At 38.2% G+C, this 25,496-nt stretch overlaps 1 protein-coding gene across 1 annotated transcript in view; it reads left to right on the top strand.

Annotated features, from left to right (window-relative positions):
* TENM3 (teneurin transmembrane protein 3) overlaps positions 1 to 25,496 on the top strand; it is a 318,373-nt gene that overhangs the window by 121,566 nt on the left and 171,311 nt on the right. Inside the window, exon 2 of the mRNA XM_089903558.1 lies at positions 13,691 to 13,928. The gene's annotated coding sequence lies outside the window, so the exon portion shown is untranslated. The remainder of the gene's footprint in view (positions 1 to 13,690; positions 13,929 to 25,496) is intronic.

The following is a 25,496-nucleotide window of genomic DNA, read 5'->3' as shown; positions in this document are numbered from 1 at the left end:
TACCCCCAAATTCGTATTTCCCTAACCCTAAGCCCCCCCCATAACTGTATTTGGAGATAGGCCCTCTAACGAAGTAACTAAGGTTAAATGAGATGGTAAGGGTGAGGCTTGATCTGATAGGATTAGTGTTCAGATAAGAAGAGCCACCAGAGAGCTCTCTCTCCAGCCCTGTGAGGACACAGGAGGGTTCTCTTCCTGCTAGTCAGCAATAGAACCCTCCCGGGAAAATGACTCTGCTGGACCTCGATCTGGGACTTCTAGCCTCTAGAGCCGTGAGAAAGTCAACTCCCGTTGCTAAGGTCACCCCATGTGCAGTATTTCGTTATAGCAGCACGAGCAGACTAATAGTCCAGATCTTTCTTATTCTTCTCTGCTGTAAATCTATTGCTTACTTACCTCTTTTTTGGAAAATTTTAATCAACTGGCATTAAAAAATCTGTAGACTCATGAAATAAAAGATCAGAAGATCTGTGAGAGGGTATCTCGGTCACCAGCTTCTTTTTAAACCTCTATTCTGAGAGGAAGGCTTCTAGAGGCAATTAGCATCCTATAGGAAGACACAGGCTTCCAGCCTGAACAAATCATGCTTACCATTTTTAAAGGTGCAACAAAGCCTCAGAAAATACATATCGTTGATCTCCCAAACAATAACAGCGCCTCACTTTGCAGTTTATGGAACACTTTCCTATGCATGATCTCATTTTGATACTGGTTTTCATTATATCTCCCAGATTTAGTATTCTTTTCACTCTACCATCCTGCTCTCCATTGGTGCTCAGTCATTAAAGCAGCAGAAAAATGTTTATTGGGAAGAGGCTTTTAGTGTTATGCATACACACACACACACACACACACACACACACACGTTATCCCCAAATTAATAATGACAGAGAAGGGAATTCAGCAAGTATGCATATGTCAGCTTAAACTATGACTCTATTTCCTTTTTAATCAAAGAGCATCATAGCATGGTTTCCACTTAACAGATCACCCTCATTGCAAATGCCAAGAATGGGAAGGATTCAGTGGGTTCCATTCGGTCCATGTTGCTTCTAGGTAATGTTTAATGTTTGTGATAACACACATCTCTGCTTAGAGGCCATAATATGATTGGAAGGAAACTAAAAATTTGATTCTATTTCTATGTAAGACATGGACAGACAATGTGGACTCAATAAACTGTCAGATAACAAATATGACATCAAACAATATGCTAAGGAAGAAGATCAATGGCAAAATTAATATTTGACGTGGGGGGGGACCAGAGCAGCAGGGTTGCTGGGTACTTTCTCTGTATTCTCTAGTCACTTATTTTTCCTATAGTTCCGGAAATATTTTAAAAAATAAAAATTACGGCTTCCCTGGTGGCGCAGTGGCTGGGAGTCTGCCTGCCGATGCAGGGGACGCGGGTTCGTGCCCCGGTCCGGGAAGATCCCACATAACGCGGAGCGGCTGGGCCCGTGAGCCATGGCCACTGAGCCTGCGCGTCCGGAGCCTGTGCTCCGCAACGGAGAGGCCACAACAGTGAGAGGCCCGCGTACCGCAAAAATAAATAAATAAAATAAAATTAGAAAAAGGTTCAGGTAAAGTAGGCTGAATCTTTTTCCCATAATTGATTAATTAGCTGTAATTTTTTAAATGTATTATAATTGTCATCATAACTTTTCAAAAACAGGTCAGTTTTATTTAAGTTTGAAATTTCCATTCTGACTTTTTACATAGCTGTTTTCACAAGCAGTTTTAACAATTGAAATCTGAAGTAAATTGAAATTTGGTATAAAATGATTTTAATTATATGTACCTTAAGATGTTACTAGTTACAACATAAGGTAACAGTGTTTTATTTAGAAAAAAAATTATTTTCAGTATTTATAACATAAGATAATATGGTAGAGCATTTATGATAAGAATTAATATGGTAGAGTTTTCGTGTTTACATTTGAAGTGAAGTAATTTTTTTTACTATATGTCCCTTAAATGTTTTACGTGTATAACTTAAGATACTATGATGAGGTTTTTTAATTACCTTAAATTTTTAATATTTATAACATACACTAATATGTTTCAAGAAAATATTGTATAGTGCCTGAAATAAAGCTAAAAGCTTTAGAATTCACTGCATGACCCATCTGCCCCGCCACCAGCACTATTCTTTGAGGAGGAGAAAAACTGAGGCTCAGAAGTTAGTTGGTTTATATGTGGTTATGTTTAGTCGGATAAAGCAAGTACTCAACCCTACGTCTCCTGTTTCCTTTTCTAGTACTTTTCCTTCTATACCAGACATTTTCTTTGTGATAAAGAATACGTTATCTGAATAGCATAACAAATTCTGCATTACTTGGGACATTCAATTCACTTTTCTTATTCTTTATAAGCCACTTATCACATAGTAATAGCTTTTAGTTGCCTTCCAGCCTATTCTTATCCATATTCCAAAATGTGCTTTATTTATATCATACCATATACTCCATTTCAAGTCAGTAAAATTTAATTGCACTAAAATCAAATGTCCATTAGGAAATCAGAGAGGAGAGAAAAGCGTCTGTTGATTGTATGTCAGCAGTTCTTCCTTGTCAAGATTGGGATAGATTTTTCCTTTTTTGCTTACTCTCTCAGGTAAAATACTTTTTAAATGGGTAGAAGGATATCCTGAAACATATACTGAGACATTCAAAAGGTATTTAGATCCATTTTTCTATGCATATGTAAGTTTTATGTATGCTTCTGTAAAAAAAAAAAATGGTTATGGAAAACTAAGAATTCTGTAGAGGATAATGTGTCTGTGGCATTATTGGCGTTAAACCATTTCCATTTGCTTCCACCCACTAAAGTAGGTTAGGGTGCTTGACAGTAACAAAAAAGAGAATAGCAGAGATAATTCATATGACATGAAAGAGAGATGAATAAATTTACGTTCTCTATAATTTGACAGCCATTTGTGTGATATTGGGAACTTTGTAGAAAGCTGTTTAAGTAGCTCCGAAGAAAACTCTATTCTCGCCTTCTGGAATTCCCACTGAATGTATATTGAGCCTTCTTTCATTCTTTTTTTGTCTTTGAATTACTCTTTCATATTTAAGCAGTCTTGGTCTTTCTGATGCCATCTGAGTGATTTTCCCAGATCTCTTTTCCAACTCACTGGTACTCTCTACAGTTGTATTTAATGTATTGTTTGAACCACCCAGTAAGTTTCTAACTTCAGTGTCTGCAAACACATTCTACCTTTTTTTGTAACTGCTCCTTCTTTTTTCATGGTCTCTTATTCTCATGTTCCTAATTTCTTTTAAATCTGTAATCATTCTAAACATACTTATTGTTTTATCTTATGGCCATATTATCGGAAGTTCAGGGAGATAAATTTTTGCTTTTTGTTTTGTCTGTAGATTTTGACTCAAGGTAGATGTTTTCTCTTAAGTTTTGTAATTTTAGACAGTAAATTCATTGAAAGTAGGGTTTTTTTCTGTGGAAATGCTTTGTGACTTGAGTTGAGAGCGTGTTCTTCCGAACAAGTTTTGCATTTGCTTCTTCTGGGTCCTTGGGGAGGGGGTAGTGTTGCTGATGAGCACCACGTTTAATATTAAGTTCTTGGCTTGGGGGTCCCAGAACTATGTTGATAGTAAAAGTTTCAACTTCATACTCCGACTCCAGAGAAGCCCAGGCTACCGGCTGAAATTTTTACAAGTTGTTTTCTTCCCCATCCAGGTTCAAGACAGCACAGCAAGATTGCTTATTGTCTTTCTGCAATGAGAAGGTTTTTTAAGTCTACTCTTAGACTGAGGGTATAGCACTTTACGTGTCCAGGCTGGATGTAGGGGTCTCAGTAACAGCTGAGGCATGGATTCTTGACGCTTGCTTGTACATTGAAACATTACAGAGACTGGCAGGTCTCCCCAGGGAAGCTACAGTGTTGGCTCATGTGCACGCAACAGTTTTTCTCTCCCCTCTGTTTCTGGCCCATCCTTTCTTTCTAATTCAGTTATATTAATCTAAAGTTCACGTTCCACTGGCGGGCTAAGATTGTTGGCTGTTTTGTTCACTGCTATATCCTCAGTGCCTGCAACAGAGCCTGGCAAGTGTTAGACAATAGATACACTAAATGAAATCGTCCAAAAGGTATTTACTATATTTCACCCAGCAATTCTGGATATTTCATAGCAAGGGAGTTGACAGCTAATCCAGGTTGCCACATTGCTAGAAACAGAAAATACACCGGACTCTCAAAGAAAAAAGAATGCAAAGGTTGAAAAGACCTTGATGATTTCTTCTAATCCTCATTGCAAGGAATGACCGTAAAGAAACGGAACCAAATTCTCACTAACTCAGTAAGAACAGTAAACCAGTTCACGTGTGCTGATTAAATAATGCCTTCTGGCCAGTACAGATCTTCCTTTTACATCTTCTTGTGTGCCTTCAAGGTCTTTCATACTCAAATATCTTTATATAAACAGCCTCACAACCAGTAGTCTGATGGTGAAGGTGATGAGGACAATGCTGTTTATGTTTATAGTATTTCATGGTTTTTAAAGCACATTTTAAATTTTCATTTGATTTGTGTGCAACTGTCAGAAATGTTTAAGTGACAGATAAACTGTGGTGACAGTTTTTACACAGTGCCATATTTTAACCAAAGGCTTGCAGAGGTATGTAAATGGACAATTCCCTTTCAAATACCTAGCTTGTGTGAGAATCGCTAGATAAAACAATGAACCAGAGGAGCAAGTTTATGTGAAAGTGATTTTCTGAGTGAGGCGAGATCTCTCTTCCCTAATTTCCATTATACCATTTCTTATCTTTTTATTATAGTATGGAGGATGGGGGTGAGAAAGGAGAGGAGAAGAAAGCACCTTGAATATGTAAATGTTTTCGTTCAATTTGGGCTCCACTGAGTTGTGGTATGACTAAGTACACATATTTTCTTAACTCAAGTTTTTCCCATTTATGAGGAAAATTCTTGCTACTTAATTTTTTTCTCCATAGGGACGTAATGTCAACTAAATGTCTGCAATATATATGATATTTTCTGAGCAAAGGAGATATTTTTAATGTAATGTACTATTTTCAGTGTCATAAAATACTTTGTATTTATAATATGCCTTTCCTAATAGCTCCTGAAATGTAGCCAGATGAGGAAGGTGTTTACCATTTTTACCAGTAGAAAAATTTACCATTAGAAAATCAAGGAATAGCAACTTCTGTAAGGCCACTGAGTTAGTTGATAATAGAACAAAAGAATAAGCTAAATCTAAGAATTACATTGGGATTTTCAAATGCAAAAGCTATCTATGATTTGGTCCTTGTATACTTGGAGCATCCACTCCAAGCCCTGGTCACTAGCAGCACTGTTTACAACAGCCAAGACATGCAAACAACCTAAGTACCCATTGACAGACAATTGGCTTAAGAAGATGGTGTCTATATCTACAGTGGAATATTACTAAGCCTTCAAAATGAATGAAATGTTGCCATTTGCAGTAACGTGGATGGACCTAGAAAATATTATGCTTAGTGAAATAAGTCAGACAAAGAAGGACAAATACTCTATGGTATCACTTATATTGGAGTCTAAAACATAATACAAATAAATCTATATACAAAATAGAAACAGACTCACGGGCATAGGAAACAAACTTATGGCTACCAAAGGGGAGAGGGAGGGAGGGACAAATTAGGAGTATGGGATTCACAGATACAAACTACTACACATAAAATAGATAAGCAACAAGAATTTACTGTATAGCACAGGAAGTTATACCAATATCTTGTAATAAACTATAATGGAATAGAATCTGCAAAAGAGAAAAAAAAAACCTGAATCACTATGCTGTACACCTGAAACTAATGAAATATTGTAAATCAACTGTACTTCAGTAAAAAAAATTAATATGGTAATAAAATATACAACAGCAAAGTGTTTTACAGGTTTTGTTTTGGTGACCTGTTTTACGAAAGAGGTCAGTTTTGCAGGCAACTGCAGTTTTGCTTGAGACAGGTGGGAGAAGGTAAAGATACAGCCAGGAAGTAAAGTGAGAATGAATGAATTTGGTGGTAGAGAAACAAAGGCTTTAACCCCACCATTGCTAATCTCCAGTAAACGGGTGTGGCTCCTTCTAAATGTTTGTATAGTTCAACACGGTCTGTGTATCTTGTAAATTCCTGGGGGGGGCCAGAACCAGAGTTTATTCATACATTCAACTCACTGTCTTTGGTATCCAAGAATTCTCAAGCCACAGGAAAAATGCTTCTCTGGTTCTCTAGTAGTTCAGTCAAGTTAAAAACGTTTCTGTTCTTCCTTGATTCTCTTCCCTTCCCCCAGCCTCATCCCCTGTCCTTCATCTCCCTCTCCCTCCTTCCCCCTCCCTTCCTCCCTCCCCCCTCCCTCTCTCCAGCCCTCAGATCTCCCATCACCCATTTGTCTTTTGTTAGCACACTCCACTCAAACTGCAAACAATTATCTTAAAGCAGCACAGCTGTCAGCCCCTAGCCTTCCATCTCCCTTCCAAAATAGAGTGCTTCTTCCCTGGGGACATTTGTAGCCAGCCCGCCAAAGCCTAAAGGGGCACATGTGCACATGTGGACATGCACCCACACAAAGGTATTTGTATCTCCCAGCAGCTATTATTTTCTCTCCCCACTTTCCTGTTTGAAAGTCCATTTCCACTCTGGCCCCCGAAGACCTCAGCCCAAGGCTGTGAACCAGAGAGAGCTGGACTGAATTGCACCTAGCTGTCCGGAAGCTGCCTGTAGTGGCTTTTAATTAAAAAAAAAAAAAAAAAAAAAATTCAAACCAGCAAATATGCCCAGTTAGGTTAAAAAAAAAAAAAAAAGATGTTCCTTTTTTTTTTCAAATTCTTGTCATGATTCTGTGGTTATAGTAGATGGGAAAAAGAGACCCGCTGAACTTCATGACTAAGAGATCAGATTCCCTCTTCTCTGGGAACTGCCAAGACAGTAGTTTATTTTTGATGCCTGTGATATTTCCGATTCTTGCTTTGTTGCCTGTTAAAGGAAAGACGTTTCCTCTTCAGAGATATTGGATAGTGTGTTCTTGCTTCTCGCGGACAAGGCTCCTGAGTTACTTTGTTTTCCCTCATGATGTTCTGCCCTGAAGATGGCTGTTTCTTCCAGCTTAATAAGTTGTCTTTAGCACTTACTGTATGTCAGGCCCTGCATTTTTAGATTTCTTTAAATAAGCACTATAAAATAAATGAAGCTCAGAGAGATATGTAACTTATCCAAGAAAACACCCCATGAAAAATAAGTCTCCCATGTTTATTGTCATTTGTCTCTATGGCCCCTCCACCTCACTGGCTCATACAGCAGAGTTGCTATCCAGGAAAGTGGTCAAAAGTTTTCTTGTTTGCTTCCCCCTGTGGAGCTAAGTGAATATGCCTTCATTTGCTTGGAATTGGGTTTTATAATTTGATTAAACTGGAATCTACTGCATTGTCAAATAGCTTTTTGTGGTCTAGTAGGCGGCACACCTTACTGTGTATGTTATGATCCAGGCTTACCCCCAGCTGATAGGTTTAATGGGATGGCCTTCAGTGTTCTGTCAAAGAGCTAACTTCTTTGGTGGCAAAGAGCTGAGCACAATGAGTGAAGTCTAGTCTGTCTAATGTTTATTACTATAATGTGAATTTCAACAGATATCTGCTATCATTTGTGTCCAGTTTATCAAATAAAAACAAGCAGCTGTCAGGCTTTCATGAACGTTATATGAGCGGTAGGCACTTGAACAAAGAAAGATAGGCTGAAAGAAACAGCACTAGTTACGCACAGTGTATAATTTCCAGTAAGCACAGTGCCAAGAATTTAATTTTTTTTTAAAAAAGTAGGGAAGACCACTTGGAAAAAATAACCTACATCTTTTCTAAAATATCTAATTTGGAGGATTTTTAATCATAAGCTTTAAAATATAAGGAAAACGTGCTATACTTGGCAAATTATAATACATATTTTATGTATTGTTTCATATCTTATATATTTATATCTTACATATTCTTATATATTTTAGGTAATTTCTCTATTATTCACACATCTTAAAAGGTAGATTTTAAATATTGGAACATCTGCCATGATTCAAAAGAAATATTCTGAAAAACCAGTTTCTGTAGTGAGTTACATGGTACCTGCCTGGATGAGATGACACCCCCCTCCCAAGGTCCTGTTATTTCATAAGTATCACCAATCATTCAGCATATTTTTAGGAGTCTTTGAAGCACAAGGCTTAGTGAAGGTACTGAAAAATCCAAAGAGCTTTAAGTTAGAGTCCCTGCCTTTCAGGATCTAAGAATTTAGTTGGGGAAATAAGACATGTTTGCAAATTACCTTAGAATTAAAGGCAATACATATGTGTAACTGAACCACTTTGCTGTACACCTGAAACTAACACAGCATTGTAAATCAACTATATTTCAGTAAAAAAAAAGAAAAGGCAATATGAGCAGGCCCCACTTTCTACTTCAACTCCCCCTTCATTGACTTCTTCACCAATAGTCATTCATTCAACAGATATTTACTGAGTATCTATCATCGTGTGGTCCTTAGGGGTTCCAAGGTGACTCTCCATAGAGAGTCTAACAGGGGACATGAAACCTATAAAAGTGGTATAATACAGAGGGAAAAGTGAAAAGAGCCGTGGAAAAGAAAGATAAAAGGGACTTCCCTGGTGGAGCAGTGGTTAAGAATCTGCCTGCCAATGCAGGGACATGGGTTCGATCCCTGGTCCAGGAAGATCCCACACGCCGCAGAGCAACTAAGCCCGTGCGCCACAACTCCCGAGCCCGCGAACCACAACTACTGAAGCCCGCGCGCCTAGAGCCCGTGCTCCGCAACAAGAGAAGCCACCGCAATGAGAAGCCCGTGCACCCCAACGAAGAGTAGCCCCTGCTTGCCACAACTAGAGAAAGCCTGCACACAGCAACAAAGACCCAGCACAGCCAAAAATAAATAAAATAAGAAAAATACATTTATTTTAAAAAAGGAAAAGAGAAGAAAGATAAAAGACTCTAAGAAGACTCAGGAGAAATAACTGATTTCTACTTGAAGAAAACAGAAGGGCTGTCATCATTCTGAGAGCTTGAAATACACAGGGTTTGGATATAGAAAGTTGGAGGAACATGTGTTTCAAATAGAAGCCACTGTACAGAAGTGGAAAGCTGTGGGGGAGATATAGTGCGTACAGCAAGTTTGACTAGAACAGGGATACATCAAGAGATTCATGGGGGTAACGTTTGCAAAGATATCTTGAACAAGGATCACATTCACCTTTAGAGTTCACTTTATGTTTTATAGGCAAAACGCCTTTGGAGTTTTCCAGGAATAAAATGACATGTTCAGAGCTATGTTTCAGGAACACTGAACTTGGTGACTCTGTGAGGTCTCATCTGAAACTTTTTCTCAAGCCTATGCAAAGCCTGTATCAGCGGATTAGCTTAAAGCAAAGGCTACGGTTGATGTTTCGGCTGTCCTTGGGTGGATCTGCCCACCTCTATTAGGTTCTAAGTGCTGGTCTCCAAGTCCAAGCCCTGTTCTCTGTTTCCTTGTGCCCACCTTGGACCTTGGTCATAGAACTTCCCTGGGTATTCATCTGTCTTCCTATGAGGTGAAAAGAGAATGTTCTCTCTATTCTCAGTACTTTTCTTAAGCAAACTTTTTGATCTTAAAAACACTTCAAATCATGTAACTGATCATGTTTCCCTCTTTTCCCTCTTTGCAACAAGGTAATTTAGAGCCAGATTTGTACCCTTCTCTAAACATGTGTAGAACTATATACAGCAGGCATTTTGTCCACTCACCTCATATCTGGCTTTATCTTTCCCACTTTCAGTTTTCTTTTATTCTATCTTCCTCTCTATGTTCAATTTTATTTTATCTTGTTATACTTTATAAAAGTAATCTATCTTGAATAAGTCGGTAAACATAAATGCATACGCCAGCTACTTCTCACGTCCTGTAAGCCAGAATCTCTAGAACTAGCGTTGACCTCCCACCGAATCCTTGGATTTTCTTCTGTTTGTGATTCGTCAGGATTTAAATTCCTGGCCATCCACCCCATCTCGCTCAGACTCTGCACTTATTCTGTTCCATCAAATTTTATTTATCTATTTATTTATTTATTTCGGTACTCGGGCCTCTCACTGCTGTGGCCTCTCCCGCTGCGGAGCACAGGCTCCGGACGCGCAGGCTCAGCGGCCATGGCTCATGGGCCCAGCCGTTCCACGGCATGTGGGATCTTCCCGGACCGGGGCGCGAACCCGCGTCCCCTGCATCGGCAGGCGGACTCTCAACCACTGCGCCACCAGGGAAGCCCTCCATCAAATTTAAGATTGAACCTAGCTTTCATTATCTGGATTTGTTTTATTGGTAGGCCTCCTAATTAGGTAGTCAAATCAAAAGAGGTCCCAGCAGACAGAACACGTGTGCTGAAATAACCTCAGACAACTGGAAAAAGGAAGGATGTTTACATGATGTCTTGCACATTGTAAGCTCCTAACGAATACTTGCAAAAGGAATGAGTAATCCGGAGAAAGCAGCAGCAGAAACTAATTAGTTTCAAAACCTTAAATGGAAGGTTTTAACCCACGATTTATATTTTGATTTAAGAATAAGAATCCAGAAACTAACACAACATTGTAACTCAACAATACTTCAATAAAAAATAAAAATTTTTTTAAAAACTAAAAAAGAATAAGAATCTTAAGTTCAGCATAATGAAATATATAACAGACCTTAAATCTTTTAATGTTTCAGTAACAATCTTAACATTTATAATGCTTTATCATTTACACAGTGCTTTCATCTGTTACTGACTTAGCAGATCCTTAGAATATAGAAGGTTGATAAATGCCTGTGGGATGAATGACGACGTGTGTGAATAAATGAATGAATGAGTGCATTTCATTGAATCTTTAGATTGCAGTAATACCTGGATGGGACAGTGGTATTGGACTGTCCAAAAAGTTCGTTCGGGTTTTCGTAAGATGCTATGAAAAACCCTAACAAACTTTTTGGAAAGCAATATTTCCCACATTACAGTTGAAGAAACAGAGGCTCACTATCATGATGACTGACAGAGTTAGGAAGTAAATTTGGTACCCTGACTTCTACGACACTGCTCATCTGATATATCATTTATTCTATGTAACCTATCTATAATATAAAACCATTCTTTCATGGAGCTGTACTTAAAAACATGGAGTCATCTGCTTCTTCCTAGGCACAGTCTTAATACTTTGTTATGTATTGTTTCTCTTGTTATGTATTGTTATGTATGAAATGTTTCTCTTCTTTCTCTCTTTGTTATGAGGCCGACCTTGTCTAGGCCCTCGTAACTGTAGCTTATTTTATTTTAAAGTAATTTTATTATTTATTTATTCATTCATTTTTTGGCTGTGTTTGGGTCTTCGTTGCTGTGCGTGGGCTTTCTCTCTAGTTGCGGCGAGCGGGGGCTACTCTTCGTTGTGGTGTGCGGGCTTCTCATTGCAGTGGCTTCTCTTGTTGCAGCACACGAATTCAGTAGTTGTGGTTCGCGGACTCTGGAGTGCAGGCTCAGTTGTTGTGGCACACGGGCTTAGTTGCTCTGTGGCATGTGGGATCTTCCCCGACCAGGGATCGAACCCGTGTCCCCTGCATTGGCAGGCAGATTCTTAACCACTGCGCCACCAGGGAAGTCCGTAACTGTAGCTTATTATATGTCATCTTATAAACAGCTTCTTGAAATGTTCCTTAAAGACATCTATAGAGATTCTAATCATATGCACTGATGCTAAGAACAGCAAAGCTAAGTAGTTAAATGATACCTGAATAATAAATCTTACATGAATTTTAAACTGTTTCTTTTACTCTCACACGATTAAAACTGTATGCGCTATTTTAACCCTGCCATGTCTTCAAAGGCTAATTTCACTTTAACTGAGAATTAGACTTCCGTAATTTTTCATGGGCACCAAAACAGTGGACCAAGTAAGATTTCTATAGTTTCCAGAATGGGAATCTTCAAGAATAGTGACTTGTACAAGGAAGCAACTCTGTTTCATAGATTTGGGTGTGATATCTGTCCCTCATTTCAAGAGTAAGAAATTACTAGTTGTTAAATGATATGATACAGATTATTAGAGACCCCAGGAAACATGGTGTTACTAATATTATACACTGTGGGAGGAGCAATTTTAATTGTTGTACCCTGTAAAGAGGTTTGATACTATGTATTCAAACTCTTACATATCGTGTATCCATTTCATGCAACCAGAATTACAATGTTAGACTGTGTTAACAATCACTGCTGGAGTTCACACTATAGATGAAAGATAGTCCCTGTGTTTCCTGTCCTCTTTTAATATGTGCATTTATATTAATAGCATGATTTAATACAACACTTTAAAATTATATTGCACTCTGAACTGAAGTTAGTCAAAAATTGACATCTTATGTGTGCGGAACCATAATAAGTTCAGCATTAAATTAAGGAGTCATCTGTCTGTTGGCTAAAATGTAGTATTTGTGCATTCTAGCATGTCCAAAGCTAGGTAATGAGAATGAGAAGTGGGTCTCAAATGTTCCATTCATTTGCGTATTTTAACTTATGACTTATTAGCTTTAGAGAATTTTTTCCTGGTTACAACCCACTGTTGTGTTTATATTTTGAAGTTGCTGGATCCTTTATGATTCCGGTTTAGAACAAAATATTTGTACCACTGACATAGTCCATGAGTCGCTCTGATCACTTATGACTTACACCAAAATGTAGTTCTACTGCGTACTGTGAAATTGGAAAATCTGTTGTGCATGTGTTCTAATGGATGTAACAGTCATTAAGTACATGAGTCTTCCGACGTTGTAATCAGCTGTGATTCAGGCTGTTAAATGTCCATGAGGCAACATCTGCTTCACACAGTGACCTTCTGCTAAAGAATACTTAGCGTCTCTCAGGAGATCGCAGTGCAGATCTGCCTTGGTTGAAATGCGCTAGAGTAGTCTACTGCTGTTTCGCAACTAGCTTGTAATAATTTATTGCAGTTAAATAAAGCTTTAAAAAACTCCATTAAATAATTATAGGGATTATATGCATTTCCAAAACCTTTGTGTTCTACAGAAATTACCCATTTAATTTCAGGGTTGGTTTGTTTAAAAAAGCTGAAATCTAAAGGCACATTAGGGGAGCTGTCAGATGCTATTTTCTGTAGGTGTTAATAAAACCAGATGAAAAAAAAATCTGAAACAAATTAAAACCAAAAGCAATTTTACCATCTGTGGTATATTAATTAGAACTTTGTATATCAAGGGTAAACTTACTCTTAGAGAATGTCACTGAACACCCGCTTAATAGAACTATATGCAAATGTATTAGGTTATGGATTTACATGCAGTTTTTTGTTGTTTTTTTCGGTACACGGGCCTCTCACTGTTGTGGCCTCTCCCTTTGCGGAGCACAGGCTCCGGCGGTGCAGGCTCAGCGGCCATGGCTCACGGGCCCAGCCGCTTTGCGGCATGTGGGATCTTCCCGGACCGGGACACGAACCCGTGTCCCCTGCATCGGCAGGTGGACTCTCAACCACTGTGCCACCAGGGAAGCCCTACGTGCAGTTTTTAATGCTAATTCATCTACAGTGGATCCCCAAGAAATGGGTAGCGTGTATAGATGTGTATGTGCACATACACATAAATATAATGTCTCCATTTCTTTTTTCAGAGCAACCTGCAAACAACCAAGGCCAATCCACGCTGCAGCCTCTGCCACCTTCCCATAAGCAACACTCCGCACAGCATCATCCATCCATCACTTCTCTCAATAGAAACTCCCTGACCAATAGAAGGAACCAGAGTCCGGCCCCGCCGGCTGCTTTGCCCGCCGAGCTGCAAACCACACCCGAGTCCGTCCAGCTGCAGGACAGCTGGGTCCTTGGCAGTAATGTACCACTGGAAAGCAGGTAAGCCTTGAAGTTGAGACTTTCAGAGTATTTGATTGTTAGGACCACACAATGTACCTGCATGGAGAATGCATGTTTGACAACAGTCAACAAACCATATTTTTTAAATATCTGAAATAGAAAGATAAACTAGTCCAACCCTTTCCTCACCAAGAGAGATTTACCATTCTTATATACTCTCTGTTTTGTCTTCTCTAGAAACAGTTCCAGATGACTGGTACTCTTTTAGTTGCTGGACCAATGAAGTTTCCTATCCTTTTCACACATTTTTTAGCCTACAAGAGATGAGAATAAATGGCTTCAGTGAAACTTTTCTTTGCTACCATTTTTTTTCTTATCTACAGATGATCAGGCATGTAGAGAAAAGGATGGAAATGCAAATGTGTTTCTCAGTCCCATGATTCAGTGATTATATTGAGCATCTACTTGGTTCCAGACATCCCTGCTTTTCACAGACTCTGTTTTGTCCATCACATCCTAAAATCGTAGTGGACCCCCACTGATGATGCTTCAGAACAAGTCAGAGGACCATTTGTTAAGGATATTTTAGTTTCTTGCAATATGAGGGAGATGGGACCTTTAAGTTTCCTTCCATCATTATTTCCATTCATTTTTAGACAATTCTATTCGAAAATTCTTCCTTATGATTCCTGAAATTTCCATCCTCTGGTCTGCATCATGCAGTTGAGAATCTGTAACTGTACAAAATCATTTTGCCCCATTTCTGCAGCATGGCCCGCCCTCAGCATGGCCCACTCTCAGCATGGCCTGTGGACCCCTTCGCTTCCAGAACCTTCGCCAGCTCAGTGCTCTTTCTCTGACACATGCTGGTGCTTCAGTGAGGTTCTTAATGACTTCTAGCACATCTCAGGCCACAGCTAGCAACCTGCTCACACAAGAGTGTAGATCAGTAGGAGCTATTTTGAGCTAATTCACTTCATTTTTAAATATCTCTGGGTACAGAAAATCTTACCTTCTTCCTTTGGCCAGGACCTCAACAGTCAGCATCTCCTTTGTGTCACGCATCACACAAGCAAAGAGTGTGGTGCCCTAACTCATGGGTCTCCTATTGGCAGCTTTGCAGCCCTGTTCCTCTAACACTCCTATTGGTATTTATTTCTTTCCTGCCCTAAGGTTCCAGTAGGTTTAGAGAAAAAGACTCATCACCACATAAAGCCAGAAACCAGAGGGCTCTGGACCTCCTGGGAGGGTGCCCTGCCCCGTAGAGCCCCTGGCTAAAGTCAGCATTTAAATTAGCTTCTGGGTGAAGAAACAGGTCTCATGATGAATAAATTCCTTTTTTTTTTTTTTTTTTTTTTTTGCCATTAATTGCATGATCTAAACCAATTCTGCCCTGAGGACGAGCAAGCAGGATGTCCTCACAGTTAGTTGTCAGCAATAACGTATTTCTGTCTTTTCTTTTACTCTTGACCTAAAAAGAAGTTTCCAAAGGACCCTTGTCTTTTCATCTACAGTGTCAGCCAAGAGTAGTTGGGTTTGATTATTTATTTTGTAATATTGAACACTCTTCTGGGAAAAATTAGAAAGTGCAGAAGTAGGCCAACAGCAGGTTTTTTCACTTAAAGACAAAGCATCACGTACACAGATTTTCTTAGCACAGAGCTAAACTTACTGGGTCGTTAATTAGCACACACTGAACAATCAACACCGATGCACTACTGTCATTTGGAAAAAAATTTGTTAGGAAAAAAGTAATTTTCCAGTTGAGTCATCAGATTGAATATGGATAATTGCACTGTAGTTGACAATAATTGTTTTGACAGATATTTATGAAATATGCCAAGTTAGGTCATCAGAAATGTGTTTAATTTAGGGGACGTGGTAGTTAGCACAAAAGCCTCAAAAACCAGTGATAGGAAAGTTGGTATCCCTTGAAGCCACGTCTTATAGAGCAGGTATTTGGAATAACTTGGGGGAAAGATAAGTGTGTTCTTGTTATTCCTCATATTGTGCTAATGAATATTTGTTGCTGGGAAGTTAGGGAAGAAAGTAGCTCCTTAGAGGACAACCCACAGTAGCTATATGTGAAATTGTAGTTGATTTCTCTAAGTTCAGACTGTATGAGAAATCACTCTCAGGGCGATTTCAAAGCCGTACCATTTGAAATTCCATTTCAAAGCAATACCATTAGTGAACCATCAATGGAATTACATTTTATAGTTTTATGAATTGACGTAGTAAGAAAATCTATCAGTTGATATTCTCACACACATATATAGAAAGTATAATGAATTTGAAAATTGTACATCATGCAATCTGTAGTATAATTTTGTTATTTTCTCCTTTTCCAATGTTCACATCTTATAATATTACTAATCAAAAAAAATGGCATTTCAACTTTCAGGTACTCAGTGAATCAGCCTAGGCAGAGGTGTGAAAATTTCCCACTGTACTGACATAGTGCCACTGTGGCTTCTTTAATAGTCTCACTTGGCTGGAACTCGAGGTGAACAACCAGTCTTATTTATCATTGATTTTTCCTTTTTTAGTTAAGGTTCCCTATTGAGTATGATTCTCAGTTTCAAGTATGTTAACGACTTTATCCAGACTTGTGTCTGCCTTTGACTGTTTTTTAATCTAGTGTAGAGTTTCGTCTTTGGTAATTATTGCTATTTATACATAGACCCATCTTACTGATTGTCACTTTTCTGAAACTGTCATTTAAAGGATGTAAGCCATAAAGGTTGAAATTCAGTTCTGTGTAGATAAGGATCTCTGGTGTTTTTTCTCTTTGTCTCTTCCCCTTTTCTCCTTTCAGCATATCCTGATAATAGTTGGTTACAAGTGGCATGTAATAATCCATGAAAATCTCAAGTCATTTGCACCTAAACTTGGTACAAAAGACGTAAAAGATGTGTCCTATCTGTTTCAACAGTAGCTTTCCTTTTGATTTAGTAAAAAGCATGCTTTCCCACCAGCAGTTTCTTGCTTCCATAAAAGTGTGTGTATTCCTTTCTCTAATGAATTTAGCCGTTGCTGCCGCTGGAGACTGTCGATGTTATTGTGTACTGTGCACTTCCACCCACTAAACAGAGTAGCTCTGGTCGCCCATCTCCAGCGAGTTTCAGATCTAGAGTTACATCAAGATGCGAACAAGCATTTGCCGTTTATAAGCATATTCTTATTATCTCATCATCTCCTAAAAGTAACAATCAGGGCCTAGACAGAACACCAGTACTTGCTTAGAACTTTTCTGAAGACTCCTTTTCTTTGAGCTCAGTATTTCTTGTACTTTGTATAATTCATTTGCAGGGCGTCTGATAGCCTATAGCTCATGCTTTGTTTATTTTATACTTCAGCTGCTTCCGTACGTGGTAATAGCTGCTACCAGAATATAGAGCAGCTGAAGAAAAGTGTACACTTGACTCAGGATAGCACCGCTTAAAGGTGCAGTGCGGAGACTCGATTGAGAATCCTGACCTTCAGCAAGTGTAAAGTTAATTGCCTGCAAGTTGCTCACTTACATATGTGAATTACGTAGCTTAGTAGTTACCTATTAGATGTTAACCAAGTGGTTCATGTGTAGCTATTTAATAAAAGATGTATTAAAGTCTCATTTATTGAAGTCTACTTTGGCCTTGATAGTTCATTAGTGATGTTCCCATAGCTTTTTACCTTGTAGCTCAGCAATGCTTTGCTAATTATTAATGTATGAAATTGCATATTAAATTACCTTTTTATTATTGCATTTTTAATTCAAATATCAAGATGTCTTGGGCTGCTTTAATGTGAGACCAATTGCTACATCTTTTTAAAAAAAAACCTAAACAGAAGTATCATTTACTAAAGTAAGATATTCTCCTTTTTTTTCCCCCCTCTTTTATCTTCACTCTAAATGGTTCTAAGGAAAAGGAAAGACAATCAGGTCTGAGTCAGCCTTGCCTATTAGAAGTCTAGGCAGCAACACACACATCCTGGCCGTATAGTACCAGGGTAGAGCTTTCCCAGTTGAAAAATTGTACCTTTACCTACAAGCTGATAACCAGCTACCTTTAACAAGGCAGTAAGTAGTAAGATCCTCCATAATTAAAGATACAGCTGTAAGTAAAATATACCTGGGAAGGTAATCTACTGACTTAAGTTTACTGAGTAATGCCATATCCTTTTGTTAAAGATAGTTTGAGGAAACCCAAGGACACCTGTGGGAAAAGAGAAAATCACAAAATACAGTAAAGAGAGTTAAAACTGAAGAAGCTAAAGTTACTGAATGTAAACTTCAAAATCAGATGTGGATCTAGGATAAGAAATTCTTTTTTTTTTTAATAGTAATCTTTTATTTATTCATTTATTTTTATATTTATTTTTGGCTGTGTTGAGTCTCCGTTTCTGTGCGAGGGCTTTCTCTAGTTGCGGCGAGCAGGGGTAACTCTTCATCGCGGTGCACGGGCCTCTCTTGTTGCGGAGCACAAGCTTCAGACACGCAGGCTCAGTAGTTGTGGCTCACAGGCCCAGCCGCTCCGTGGCATGTGGGATCTTCCCAGACCAGGGCTCGAACCCGTGTCCCCTGCATTAGCAGGCAGATTCTCAACCACTGTGCCACCAGGGAAGTCCTAAGATATTCTTAATTAATCTTTGAGAGTCTCACCATCTCCATTTGTTTAAAAAAAAAAAAAAAACCAGTAAACTTATCTAAAATTACATACTAATGAATAGTAAAAATCAAGGGATTCCAGATCTCTTGAAATATTTCACCTTTAATAACTTACGGTATTTGTTAAAAGGCCCATAGAGGGATATGTGTCCACTTGTAAGAGTAGTAGGAAGACAGAGGAAGACGGATGTGTGATGCAGGAGCATTTGCTAGGAGGTGTTTATATTTAAGACTTGTTTCAATTTGTGGCTTAAAAATTTTTGTCTCAATGAGAGGAGGGTAATTCCAGCAGCTGTTGCAGTCCTAGTTCAGCGCCTGTGCTCTATCGTAACCATATAATCAATCATCAAACCAGGGTAATATGAGAGTGAAAGGGGACTGTGAACAGTTACACCGGAGCTACAGGCATAAACCAAGGCTGTGGTGGGCAAAGAGGCACATGGCTACCCTGCGAAGTTTTATTCCCAAGAGTAAAGTTACTTTGTAAGTTCAAATTATTTTATACATAAGGTAAATAATAACAGAGATCAAGTTAGAGGCAGTGGAAAGGCAGCCCTTGGTTGAATACAGGTGTGACTCCTACTTTGAAACTTTCTAGTTTCTGTTGCCAACATGTAGCAAATATTTAACCCTTTGTCAACCCCTTCACAGAGAAAGCTTCTGTTGGCCCCCAAAATGCGTCACTCCTAGAAATGATACATAAAATGGTCGTCTTTATTTTCTTCTCACAGTATCAAGAGAACAGGAGGGGCATATACTGAAGTCAGCATGTTGAATGACTTTTTTTTCCCAAAAAGTTCAAATTTAATTTCTTAAATGTAAAATGTTAAAGGTAAATCATATATTAACTAAAAATGTTAAGCAAAGATAAATTTGATCCTGGTTTTACTCAAAGATCCATGTGCCTCTGGCAACATTATAATTTGGTTTCTGAAACCATTCTCTTATACTGAAAGAGTCCTCATTCTAAAATAAAGTATGAGATAAAGATTCAAAGATGATTACTAAGTGAAAGCAAAAGCATCATTTTTAATACAGGATTGCTACTAACCAGTTGTAATGCTACAGTCTCAATTTGGTTGTTTAGCAGGCATCATGCCAATAATTAAAATGAGAAAGTAGGCTGTGCGCTGATTGTAGCTCTAAAATAAAGGTCATTCCCAGGAGTCGATATTGATATATATTCCTGAATAAAACCTAGTAGATCTAGTAGAGATATAAACACAGTTTAGCATCATGAGAAGAACATGTGCTTTGCAGTCAGACCTGATTTTTTTTTTTTTTTTTTGCGGTACGCGGGCCTCTCACTGTTGTGGCCTCTCCCGTCGCGGAGCGCAGGCTCAGCGGCCATGGCTCACGGGCCCCAGCCGCTACGCGGCATGTGGGATCTTCCCGGACCGGGGCACGAACCCGCGTGCCCTGCATCTGCAGGCGGACTCCCAACCACTGTGCTACCAGGGAAGCCCCAGACCTGATTTTTAATCGTAGATCCCTCATTTAAACTCTCCATGTAGTCATCTACAAATTATTTACTTATTTAAATCTGAGGTCAATTTCCAATGCAATAGTAATGCCTACTCATAATAGTGTTGTATTAAATGAAATAATGTAAACAACTCATCTGGCAATAGGTGCTTCATAAATGTTTTTTCTAAATATGACCAAACAATAATAATAGTAATAACAGCCATTGCATAGGATTAGATAACCCAATTGCTTAACAGCTGAATGAATATCTTTTATTATTAAGTAGCTCTCTTCTCTCCAGGAATGAAGAACATATTTGTGTTAACTGGAATAATTATGTCTAATTTATCTTTATGAGTTAGGTAGTCCAAGCCTTAACCATAGTTTTACCAGAATAAAATCTCTTGTTTTTTTTTTCACTATTCCTGTCATTAAACAAAAAGTACATGAATTTTTTCAAGTCTGTTAATTTTGTTCTTGAGAAGAAAAAAAAATCTTCAAATTATAATGAAAGGCAACTATTCATATCCCTGAAACATTTAGTTAACCAAAGTAATAAATGTTTGGAATGAATCCGTAAAAGCCTTGATAGATGCATTGTCTTCACATCAGGCAGAAGTTAGACCCCAGTTGTATTTAAGGTTTTTAAAGCTTTAGGTATCTTTTGAGTATGGTGAAGTTACTGTACAAAAGAGTAGGAGTGTTACTCTGTTTAACTGAGGTGAACCAGTTTTTTTTAATAGTAATTAAGATACCAAGAAAGTGTGTATTGATCATTTGCTGTAGGCCTTGGATGATTTCTGAAAGCGTAATTCCAACCAGTTGCGAATACTGTATACTCTGGTAGTGTTTGGTTTTGGATAACATCAATCTGTATAAAATATTCATATATGATAACCTGAATTTCCATAGTGTTTAGAGTAATGAATTCTTAATTACTCCTAGCACATTTCTGGTCGCTTCTCTGAACATGATCAAAATAAAAGGTCATCTGTGCTACTACTCTGGTCATAGCTAATGACTGTGATTTAATCATCTTTTTCTGGATGTGACCTATTCATTTTGAGACATTTTGAGGAAGAGAGCTTCTTCCTCAGCAACTGTTTTTGGAAGTTTTAAAAAATTCTTTTACTCTTCACTAATGTTGTCTGTGAAAATATGTTTCAGTCCTCTTTCCTTGATTTTGTGTGTGTGTGTGTGTGTGTGTGTGTGTGTTTGTTGTCTCTACTTAACATCATTACTACATGTTGATTTTATCTTTTCCTAGAATTTATTGTGCAATTTTAAAACTATGTGTTTCTCTCTAAAATTTCATCCCCTGGTTTCATCACCAATTAATATATACCCTGTCAAAGACAATTGCTTTTCTTTTCCTGCGTTTCTTCATTTTGCCTTGACATTCTTGTGCCTGTTTGATTTCTTTCTCCCTTAATTGCAAACCTGAGTCTGTGTCGTATTACACCATTCTCAGAACCCTTTCTTCTTAGCCCATTAAGATTAAATTCTTGAACATGCAATTAGCCAACTAAGTTTAATAAATTCTATTTGATAACCCCTCTGATTCTGCTCAAACCCTCTTTATGATTTCTTTGCATCTCACCTCATATTCTGAACCACTTAAAGTGCTACTACCAGAAGTCATCTTGCTCCAGTTACATCCTGCACTAATAGAATATTGCTTCTTTCTGGTCATGGTGTACTAGACACCAGACCTGGGTTAAAATCTCAACATCCTACTAGCTATATAACCTTGGGCCAAGTACTTATACGTTTTTACCTGATAACCTGATAACCTTTGATGATACTTCACAAACATTTTATAAGTATTCCTTGAAATATCATATGTAAAGTATCTGGCACTTCAGTTTCTTTTTTCTTTATTCTTTTCTTATGCTATACCTTTAAAAATAAAATAATTGAGTTAGCATTTATAAAGGTAAATGACAGCTACCAAGGCAGTGAAGGCAATGACAATTACCAGGAATTTACGCTGAGTAATTGTTGTGAGCAGTTAGGCAGCATTCTCAGCTTTGGAGCTAGGTGTTGTGTTATTGTGAGAATAATCACTATATCCTCAGTTTAATTGGGTGACTTCCTAGAGGAAATAAATTATGAAGTAAATTTTCAAAGACAGGCTTTGGGTTTGTTTTAGCGAAAGCTAACAGTGATAATATGGGGAAGAAATGATCTGAGATAGTGGTGGAGCAGTGATGCTTCATAAAGTAAAGCCTGAATGCACTCATTCACTCAGCAGGTGTTTATGAAATGTACCCATATGAAAAACTCAAGCTTATTATGGAGGACCTGTAGAAGGTATGACTGCTTCTGAAACAGATTGGACTATATTCCAGAGCAAATTTCAAGGTGGGAACTGATTTTAGAGATTATCTAATCTTAACTTCTTTGTAAGGTACATGGAGATTTAGTAAAGTACCTGAGATCATGTGGTCACTAGCATTCAGCTAGATCTCAGGTTCCAAATTCATTACCTTTTCTTCTTGTAGTGTCTCCACATTTTTTTTATTACATATGAAAGAGAAAAATAAAGTACACAACTCCAAAATATATGTATTTATCAAATTAAAAATTATACATTTGTAGCATGTTATCATACATATATAAAACTAAAACTTGAAAGGATGAAATGAAATAGATAATATTTTTTATTTTATTTATTTATTTATTTTTAAATTTATTTATTTATTTTGGCTGTGTTGGGTCTTTGTTTCTGTGCGAGGGATTTCTTTAGTTGCGTCAAGCGGGGGCCATGCTTCATCGCTGTGCACGGGCCTCTCACTGTCACGGCCTCTCTTGTTGCGGAGCACAGGCTCCGGACGCGCAGGCTCAGCGGCCATGGCTCACGGGCCTAGTTGCTCCACGGCATGTGGGATCTTCCCAGACCAGGGCTCGAACCCGTGTCCCCTGCATCGGCAGGCGGATTCTCAACCACAGCGCCACCAGGGAAGCCCCGATAATATTTTTAAATAATTTTCTTTTATTTAAGTCTATTAAGTTTGTTCATTTAGTAAATTATTTATTAAATATACACTTATGAAATAATTACATATCAAAGTCATCATACCTTAAACATTTTTCAATCCTATCTAACAATTATATATACTTCCTTTTGACAAATAAAACTTGTGTATATTTAGATTGTACAGTTTGTCTTTTTAAGATGTACATGATGATTTTATGTGTGTGTGTGTGTGTATCTGAGTTAATTAACGCACCCATCACGTCACATAGTTATCTTTTGTGTGTATGTGTGGTGAGAACACTTAGGATCTACTCTTTTAGCAATTTCAAGTACACAATATAGTATTATTATCTGTAATGACCAGGCTGCACGTTAGCTCCCGACTTATTCACCTTATAACCGAAAGTGTCTCCCCAGTTACCCCGCCTCCCAGCCCTGGTCTTGGCAACCAGACCATTCTGCTCTCTGGTTCTATGAGTTTGACTTCTTTTTTTTTTTTGGCCGTGCAGCACAGCATGTGGGATCTTAGTTCCCTGACCAGGGATTGAACCCACGCCCCCTGCATTGGGAGCACAGAGTCTTAACCACTGGACTGCCAGGGAAGTCCCGAAGTTAATTTTTTTAGATTCGACATATAAATGAGATCATACAGTATCTGTTGTATCTTGGCTAATTTCATTTTCTAGCAAACTAATTGGATGTTTTTGCAATTTCACATGTTTAAGTAAACGAAGGCAAAACCCACTAAAATTCCATGTTTTGCAGACATTTAAGCAGTTTAGAAAACTGATAATTGGCATAGGTGGCAATCACCGTTCTTGGCAACAAAATTATAATGAAAATAATTCCAAATGCACGTTTTCAAAATATTCTCTCTGGACTAACAGTTCCTTCAGAGCAGCAGTACTTTCTTACTTATTCTTGAATAATACCTGCACCTTAAAGAGACATAAATAATTTTTTCAAAAATAAATTCTTGGTAGCATACTACTGACAGCCACTTGTCATCACCGAAAAGGTCAGCAAATTTGGACCCATTTTATATATTTAACCCATTTTTATGGTTTATAACTCTTGGGGGGTACTTTGCCATGAGCTCGCTGGATAACCTTAACCTTTAAGTGGTTAAAAAAGATTTTCAAGATCACTTCACTACTCATCCCAAAGAATGAGTGAAGAATTTTGTGTTGAATTAATCACACACAAGCTGCAAAAACTAAAAGGTGAGGACGTTACTGGTAACCCCTCCTCTTGGTGAGCTCTTTTCTCTGTCTCAGGATACCTCATGAACATTAATGACTTTCCAACAAAAGACTGGCTGTAGGCTCCACAGTCACCCGTGTATTCAATATCGTAAAAGCCTGGTATCTTATTTTTTAAATACAAGATAAATACAGATAGAAGGGTGCTTTACACATGCATTAAGATACACAGCTCATTCGGCGACTACTACTATATTACATAACTGGTTAAAAAACGTAAGTTTTAAGGACAAAAAGTCATGACTTTGCCCCTGTACTAACTTTGCCAAGTTAAGGCTCAGTTTTCTCATCTTAAAAAAAAGCAGAGTTTACAACCACACAGCGTGGAGATTTTATGAAGTTTAAATTACATGATTTTTTCTTTGTGCACAGTAAATAGGTCCTCAATCAGCCTAATTTAAACCACTCACCACTCTTTGCACTGGTTGTTTTCTGTTTTGTTTTGTTAAATCCTTCTTGTTCACTGTCACACATCTGATTGATTAGGATACCTTCAACATCTCTTAACAACCCTGGAATTCTTTTATTCTTCATCAACTTACATCGACACCTGAAATTCTTCTCTTTACCTATATTCACACTTCCTTCTCAAATTTATAGAAAGAGCTTTGCTGAGCAATTTTAAGCCACCAATAATTAAATGAATTAATAATTAAGTAGATTAAATCTTGTTCAAATAGCACATAGGAATTTTTTTTAAAATAAATTTATTTATTTATTTTTGACTGTGTTGGGTCTTCGTTTCTGTGCAAGGGCTTTCTATAATTGCGGTGAGCAGGGGCCACTCTTCATCGCTGTGCAGGGGCCTCTCGCTGTCGCGGCCTCTCTTGTTGCGGAGCACAGACTCCAGACGCACAGGCTCAGTAGTTGTGGCTCACGGGCCCAGTTGCTCCGCGGCATGTGGGATCCTCCCAGACCAGGGCTCGAACCCGTGTCCCCTGCATCGGCAGGCGGACTCTCAACCACTGCGCCACCAGGGAAGCCCAGTGTAATTGATTTCTTAAAACATGTAGGAAAATATCTAATATAGATTTGGGCATTTGATACCATGGCTACACAGTTAAAATAACTAAAATATAACAAAGACTATTAAACTATTTTAGCCATCTTGATAATGGTTAAAAAAAAGTCTGCATATTTAATCTGGTTGTTCAGTTCTTGATGCTCCCAAGCAAACTGTATAACATGACTTGTTGCTTGATTATAAACATGTCTAAGTTAAAACAAGTCATAATAAAAATACTTTG

The sequence above is a fragment of the Delphinapterus leucas genome, chromosome 21 (genome assembly GCF_059928025.1).
Source record: "Delphinapterus leucas isolate spDelLeu-1000000601 "Yukka" chromosome 21, BTC_Dleu_Yukka2, whole genome shotgun sequence".
Taxonomy (NCBI): Eukaryota; Metazoa; Chordata; class Mammalia; order Artiodactyla; family Monodontidae; genus Delphinapterus; species Delphinapterus leucas.
The sequence above is the reverse complement of the archived record's forward strand: the minus strand, read 5'-3'. Positions and strand labels throughout refer to the sequence as shown.